The sequence below is a fragment of the Belonocnema kinseyi genome, chromosome 6, assembly GCF_010883055.1.
Source record: "Belonocnema kinseyi isolate 2016_QV_RU_SX_M_011 chromosome 6, B_treatae_v1, whole genome shotgun sequence".
NCBI lineage: Eukaryota > Metazoa > Arthropoda > Insecta > Hymenoptera > Cynipidae > Belonocnema > Belonocnema kinseyi.
The window spans coordinates 135,107,027-135,115,914 of NC_046662.1; positions in this window are offsets into that span (position 1 = coordinate 135,107,027).

The following is an 8,888-nucleotide window of genomic DNA, read 5'->3' on the forward strand; positions in this document are numbered from 1 at the left end:
TAAGGATACATATTTAAAAAATATAAATTCAACAATGTCTTCATAAACCTACAAGGGCCCTCCCACTCCTCGAAAAATATTTTATATCCCGTTCTTCCATGCAGCGGCTCAATTTTAAAACAATTCCTGACAATCTGCGGTTGGTCGTAGAAAAAAGCAATTTTTTCTTCAATCATTTTTGTGATAATCTTATTTGTGTTATTAAATCAATGAAAAAATTGATACTTATAATAATAATGAGATTATTATAAAAAACTTAAAATAAATAAATTATTATTCAGAACTCGAATCATTTTTAGATTCGAATTGTTCTATTAGTTCATCGAGTTTTTGATCAAGTTCAACTTCAACTTTTTCCCATTCAGGCTTCAAGGATGCAATGAAAAGATCTGAGGACTCAAGGAGTTTGTGAGTTAGGTCGTGCATAGTATGCAATCGAGAGATTTTTCGTATGTTGAACTGTCGAATGTACTTGATATCCATGTTCCTGGCTTCAGAAGCTTCTTCGGAATAAATACCAATTGGCAGCATAAAATTCTCCATAACTTTTCCCCCATGTAGCAGTATTTTATGAACTGAAGAAGGCATGTAGTACCATGGATATAAGCTCACATACAGTTTTGCTGTCCTAAAAGCATACTCGTTGAAAAAGAGAGGAGGAATTTTTCTGCTACTAACTAACAGTTGTAGTATGTTTCTAAACATTTTAATGAGTTCTTTATTTACTCCAGTTATTTCTGACACTTGATCAACATTCGACAAAAACCTACGAGCCGTATTACCACAATTAGAGTGGCCAGATCCTTGACTTGGTTGATCAATTATTAACCCCATCTTCTTTTGAAATTCGTTGCAAATTCTTTCCTTAGCTTTTTTCATCGTTTCTTTATCCTCTTTCTTGCATATGCTCCATTTGCAGATTTGTAACCGATAAGCAACATGTAGTATACACTCCATGAACCTAATCCAGGCATGCAAAGTAAAAAGACCAAATTCTAAGCTGGATACAATTTCTTTCTTCTGCTTTGCACGCTCTAGATAATTCATTTGGGATGGTGTCGCTTTGCAAATGTAGCAAGTAGAAGATGATGGAGTATCAGTGAGAGCTGTACAAACTTTTCCATCTAACATAGTTAGCTTCATTTCTGTTGTCACTATATACACACCATTTGTCGTAGTAATTGTTGTGGGTCTAAGCTTCTGAACTTGTGTCTTAATATTTTTGATTTCCGATTTCGTTAATTCCTTTGTTTCCTTTTCATAGTTAATCATGAGAGGTATACAAAGTTTTGGCGAGGAACTATGAGGATTCATCCAAACTGTTTCTCCCGTGTGCCTTACCCTCAACCATATTGGCACCATTGATGCTGTGAAAAAAGAGTCATCGGCCAAATCGTTGTTATTAAACTTCTGATTGTATTTTGCATCAGTTGACAGTCAATCGATTACATATTTAATTTCAAAGTCCAAATAAGTGATCTTGAATCTATTCTCTGAAGTCGGAAGGCATAAATTCGGATCTTTAAAAAGACTTTGAATAGTGTGATCAATGAGAGAATGAATCTCCACCATGGCTCCTTCTTCCGATATTCGAATAATTGAGGGATAACAATCTTTTTTAATCTCTAATACATTCACATATGAAGGATAAATGTTATCCTTTCTTTCCTTGGCCTGTAAGTGAATAGTATTATATTGATACTTTGACTGTCTGACCTGTTGCATTAAAGCTAAAGCTTCTTCTGAAGAGTATGGCACATATGATTCAAAGTCAGATTTACCTGAAATGCTTAAATTTTCAGTATCGTCAGAATTCAAAAGAACGACTATAGCATTTGCAATTTTGTTTCTTCCACTCTTTCGTAAACTTCGCAGAAATGCATCCTGTATCTCAGCAGCCGTAAAACTCTCTTCAATGGACATTAATTTTCGTCTCTTTGTCGAAGCAGAAGCATCTTCGAATTTTATATCCGAACTTTTTCTTCCTCCTTTTGATTTTATCCCAGAAAAAGTAACAACGAAGTCAGTTTTTAGCCACTTTTAGAACTTCTTTTCAAACTGACTTTTTATACTTAAACATTTTTTCCATTTTTTCTGAAATATAGGTAAAAAATACAAATTCAAATGATTAGTTACTATTTCTGGATGCCCAGGATCAAGATTGTACTCAGTTTGCATGAAACTTAACAAACCTTGCACGTCAGTACTCTCATTGGCAATAAGAAAATCACAAAGGACCTTCTTACCTACCTTCAGGGTATCCATTTTTTATTAGAAATAATAATACAAACAATTGAAATGTACAAACCTGCAGAAGATATTTTGAAATGACGCCAAAAGCAAATCATAAAAAGATAATTTCAACGCAGTCTGGAACTGTACTTTTTAGTTGAGAGTCACTTGTTCTCCATTTGTTTTCCATGAAGTTACGCACAAAACAAGTGAAAGATAAGTGACTTCTGAATACGCAAGTACAGCGTTATTGCACCTTATTTTCACTTGTTAGTTTATTGTCTGATAATTTCAGTGGAAAACCGTCCTTTTTTCATGTAAAAAAAATAAATCATAGTTTTGTTCAAAAAATTGTTTATAACAATCATATAAATTATTCTTTTTTTAATTTCGTTGGTTAGTCACCGCAATAAATGTCACTCTAATAATTATTGAAAAAAAAACATTTTTTTCTACGAGGAAACGGCCGATTAGGAGACTTGTTTAACTAAATTGTTATAAACAATCTATATTGCGTATGTTTGATAAAGCTTAAAGTATATAAATGACTTTAAAGACAATTGTGAATCACTTTTGTTCAGAAAAATCAATTCAGCTATGAGACAAACTCGTTTATAAAGAATTGGTTTATAGAAATTGTTTATAGTAATTAAGTTAAATATTATTAAAATTAATTATGTTGTATGAATGCATGTGAAATAATTCCGGCTGATAGTGAGTTTCTATCTGTATTTTTTCTTGAGATAAAAATTCACAAATCTAAAATGGTCAATTTTGTCACTATATTTGTTTATATATTGTTGCTCTGTGAAAAAAAAATTTAAAAAAAGCAAACCACAATTCTCTTAAAAATTAATTAATGAGCATTTCTAAAAAAAAACTTTTAAATCGGTTAAGAAATACGACCTGTGGGCGATTACGAACAGTAAATTCCTATTCCAGACAACTGTGAAGCGCCCATGGTCAGCACCAGTGATCCCAGATCTGAAACGAGATGTGGTCCAAAACTATGGCAGGGCTATGTACGTGTGAATATAGTAGGAGACGCTGTAAATGTCTGAGTTGCGCGCGCAACCCATTTCTCCTCTTCTGAATTTGAAAACTCGAAGGTGCACGATTGCCGGTCGGGGCACTTCGGCGGTTCTATTTATATATCTATCTGCTAACTGCTTTGAAATAAATTCAGGAGATTGGGATTTTAATATTTCCAGATTTCGATGCTGACGATTCTCATGATTTGAATACATCGCGCGCCTCTTGATATGCGTATATTTTGAGGTTATGTTATTTCATGTCTAAAATATAAATTATATAATTATTAATACTATTATATATATAAATATATACGTATATTAATAATGATAATATTATAATTATGTTATATTATAATAGTCTTATTTATATCTTGATCTGCATTTGAAAGAAATTAAAGAAATTGGCTATTTTGGAATTAATCTCGTTTGGATAAAAACTCAATTATTTGATTGAAATATTAATTATCTTGTTGAAAATGTAACTTTCTTTGTAAAAAAAGTCCTCTTAATTTGAATGTTCATCTCTTTCGTTGAAAATACATTTTTGAAACTGACAATCAATACCGTTTTTGGTTATGAAATCATGTGTTTTGTTGAAAGGTCGTCTTTCTTTGTAGAAATTAAATTGTTTTATGGAAAATGTATGCTTTTTGATTAAAAATTACATTTTTCGGTTTACTTATCAACTATAAATATTTTTTGGTTGTAAAATCGTTCTGTTGTAAATGCAACTATATTGTTAAAAATTTGAATCATACTTTTTGGGTGGAAATACTCTTTTTGTTTTTAAAGTTAAATAATTTCATTGAATGTTCATGTATTTTGTTGGAAATTGCCCTTGTTTAGTAGAAATTTAATTTTTTTGGCTGAAAATGTATCATTTTTGGTCAAAAATGCAATTGTTTGGTTAAAGTATCAACTGTACATCTTCTTGGGTTTAAAAGTCGATTATATCACTAAGAGTTGCACTACTTTGTAAAAAAATACATTTTTTAACAAGGTTTTTTAGTTATGGTTGAAAATTTAACTATTTGGTTGAAAGTTTAACGCTTTCATTGAAAACTCATATTTTTCGCTTAAAAAATTCAACTTTTTGTAGATAGTTCGTCTTTTTTACTTTAAAATTAAATAATTTCTTCTTTAAAATGGAACTATAATATCATTGATTAAAAATTAATCGTATATATTGGTTAAGTTGGAAAATCGTTTTTTTTATAGAACATTAATCTTCTTGGTCAAAAATTCACCTTTTCCCTTGAAAATTCAACAGTTTTGTTGAAAATTTGTTTTTTTTTCTTGTTCAATTCAATTTTGTAGCACAGTTTTTATCTGGAAATTATACTATTCCATTTTTGGTTGAAACTTTATCCTGTACATTGTATTAGTTAAAACATCAATTATTTGATACAAAATTAATTTATTTTGTTGAAAAGTAAACTTTTGGGTTGAAAATTGATTTATTATGTTAATTAAATTTTTTTCCTAAAATTAAAAAAACTGCAAAATAAAAAAATTGCCTTAAAATCGTCCTGATTCCTTTTTTTTTAATTTTAAAAATTTTCTCAAATACTCACTTAAAATTAATTTTTCAAACTAAAAAATCATTTTCAATTTTCTTAGCAATCACAACAATTTTTGTTATTCTTTTTAAATATTTTACAATTCTCAAAAGCTTTTTTTTTTTAATCTGCAAAAATCTACGTCGTGTTTCAAATTATTTCAAATAATTTCAAGTTTTTAATTAATTTTGAATATTATTCTAAATTAAAATTGTAGTGTTCAAACTTAAAATTTAGCTCAGTACAATTTTAACAATTTAAGGCTTTCTATTTCGAACCACTCTGTTCAAATGTGTATAGTTTTTAATAGTTGTTTATAATGGCTTGTCCCAGATCTGAATTATATTTTTTTTCAAAAAATCTCTGATCCAATTCAGAAATACATACAATTGCTTTAAAAAATTTCCTGTTCCAATTCAAAATTCAGGATGAAATTAGAACATTCCAAATTTTTTATCTGAAAATGATTTTTTTAAGATGGAAATCTTTTGAATTTTAAACTTTTAAAACTGAAACTTGACAAATTTTTAATTCAGAAATATTTTATTTAAACGTTCAATAATTTGTGCGTATAAAACACAAACTTTTAACACCTTTTAATTTTACAATTTTTTAAATTAAATTATTTTAAAATACGAAATTACTATTTAAAAATTTTTATGACTAACATTTTAGAGATTTCTGGTTAAAAAATTCAAATTACGCTATTATTTTTAAGGTTCAAAATGATAATAATTCCAAGAAATTTCAGTTCGTAACATTAAAAATTGAACGACTAAATTAATTTTTTAATTAAAACTTTTTAAAATAAAAGTTACATTGTTTTTATTTTAAGTTGTTCCAGATTAATATTTTTGCATTGTTATTTAGAGATAAAAATTGTAGTTTGCCAAATGAAAATGTTAGAAATTAACTTACTATCAAAATAATTGTATTTTCAACTAAAAAAAGAGAATAACAAATTTCCAACAAAATAATTACATTTTCAACTAAAATGATAAATCTTCAACAAAAAAAGTTTGAATTTTTAATTAAAAACTGTTGAGCTCATCCAAAAAGGTATTAATTTTACACAAGAGTTGACTTTTCAGTCAATAAGGATTTTTTTTAAATTGTTGAATTACAAAGCCAAAAATATGATTTTTTTACAAAACCTATTTTTAAACGGAATAGTTCAAGGACTTCTGGTTATAAAATATAAACTTACTTTCAATGCTTTGAATTGAAGAATAAATAAATAAATTTTTTAATGTTAAAGACTAAATCATTTTGATGAATAAAAATGGTTTAATTACAATTTTTTTTAATTGGAAACTTTTTAAATTATAAATTGAATTCGTTTATTTTAAGTCGGTTTATATTATTATTTTTTACATTTTTATTTATAAATCCAAACTCAAAAGTCTTATTTACGAATTGACAATTTTGAAAATCGAACGGTGTAACAAAACAGTTTCATTTTCAACTAAAAAAAAACGAAGTTACAACCAAATCCTTAAATTTTTAACGAAGGAGATGAATTTTCATTTAAAATTATGAATCTTCAACAAAAAAGGCTTACATTTCTTATTAAAAACTGTTGAACTCATCCAAACAGAATTTTTTTTTCACAAAACAGTTGAGTTTTCAGTCTTTAACTAAAATGATGAATCTTCAAAAAAAAAAAAACTAATTAACATAATAAATCAATTTTCAACCAAAAAGTTTACTTTTCAACAAAATAAATTAATTTTCTATCAAATAATTGGTGTTTTAACTAATACAATTTACAGGATAAAGTTTCAACCAAAAATGGAATAGTACAATTTCTAGATAAAAACTGTGCTAAAAATTGAATTGAACAAGAAAAAAACAAATTTTCAACAAAATTGTTAAATTTTCAAGGGAAAAGGTGAATTTTTGACCAAAAAGATTAATGTTCTATAAAAAAAAACTATTTTCCAACTTAACCAATATATACGATTAATTTTTAATCATTCATATAATAGTTACATTTTCAGATAAAGATAAATAATTTTTAACAAAAAAAAATTAATTAAAAAATTTTTCTCTGTATAGTATCTAATCTTTTATATCCCTCACGAATCACGTCACTCAGAAACTTTTTACATATCACAATATTTTCATCATCTTTGGGAAACTGGTAGTCCCATATTATTTGTGGTAGTCGCTAAGCCCTCAAGAATCAGAAAAAAATTTTTCTTGATCTTTGATCCCTATTTTTTCGTGGCATTTTCCGGTTTTGCAACAGGACTGGACGTGACCTTATTCTTTCTAATTTTTCGAATATTTTCTTTCCATCTTTCCTCGTTTCTTGTTCTTTTTCGGCCTCGAGGTTTTGACAAAACTGGTGCTATTTTTTTAAATAAAATATATTAATCAGATATTAACAATACCAAAATTTCACATTTGAGAAACGATTCTCTTACTTTTAAGACGTTACACTTTCCTTGTGCAAAACTATTATAAGGTATATTCTTCAAGCACTTTTCTAATGCACATATTTTTTCTTAGGAATTCTACGTTTACGAAATTTCTGCGAAATCATTGAACATTGTAGGTAAAGAAAGAGGAAAAGAAAATATGTTTTTACTGAAAGAGATATCATAATAATATCTCTTTTTTATATGAGTTAATGTATGTATACATACAAATTCTTATTAATTTTATAATACATTTTTGTAAACACGTTCTGCAAAATATAAGTTTTTGTGTGCAAACCTTCAGGAAAGAGTTACTGCGGCTCGCCTTTCTCAGAAACGCCGCTGAGTCCTACATTTTTGTCCGCGCGGCGTGTCGAGCAAAACCATTAAAACATCGTAGTTTTTCAATAGCTGGTCCAATTGACCTAAAATTTTATAAAAAACTTATTTGGACCCTTATGAAACTATTAAGAAAAAAATATTAACTTTTTTATACAAATAAATATTAATTTTGATATCAGTAACAGTTTCATAATAGTCTAATAAATTATTGTTTCAAGCTTGAAGTCAAAATATTGAAAACTCTCGGATTTAGAACGAGTTAAATTGAAAAAAACACTGAAAATCGTCGTTTCTTAAAAATCATGCTTTTTGCATTTAATTTGGAAACTAAAGATGTGACAACTTTTTACGAGAGGAAAAAAGATGCCCAATTGAATGTCCTATAAGGATATAGGTTTCAAAACTTGAAAATTTTAATTTTTCAAAAAAATGAGTCAGGAGCCAACAAAAAGCTCAAAAATAATTTTATACCCCCTTATACGATGCGGCGGTTCAATTATAAATTTCAAATAATTCATCGTTGTAATTTTTATAATCATGCGGATTACAATTTTAGTTGCAGTTAGTCAAAAGCGTTTGATTCCCATATTTTATTCAATGAGTAAAACAACAGATTTTATCACCAATTTATTATGTACAACCTGCAGATATTCACTTTATTTAATTAATTAAGATCGAAGTACGAAACGATTTTGACACTTTTCAAACGCCAAGTATCACTCACGTACCGTTACATTAGTGAAAACCAACTCCAATTTTTAAGAAAGTACTTAATGCACGTCCCGAATGTGTGTATGAACCATTTTAATTTTAATGTTGCGCGGGAGATTTGGAAACAGAATTAAAATCGCCTATATGGTACCTTTTTGCATTACACAAATGCAAAACTGGTTGCATTGTATGCTAGAGTTTATATAATTATATTTCCTATGACTACATAGTAAACGTCCTTACTGTATAAATTGCAAATATGTATTTCTTTTCTTTTCAATATTAAAAACTACACAAGGGACCACAGGCGGGCTTTTTCAGGTGTTTTTTTTTTAATACGAATTTGATCTAGGAAATTCCTGCAAGTAATCGCCACGAGGGGCTCTTTAAAAGGGAAATAGGGGTGGGGCAATTTACGTAGGAGTTTGAGGATGGTTTTCACATGCGAAATTCTTGTAAGGGACCCCAGGAGGCAGGGTATAATTTAACGGGCAGCTCTGACCAAAAGGGCAGTTCTAAAAAAAAAATGGTCAGTTCTAAAACTTGATTATGGGCAGTGCAAAAATACATTTCAAAAGTTGATAGAG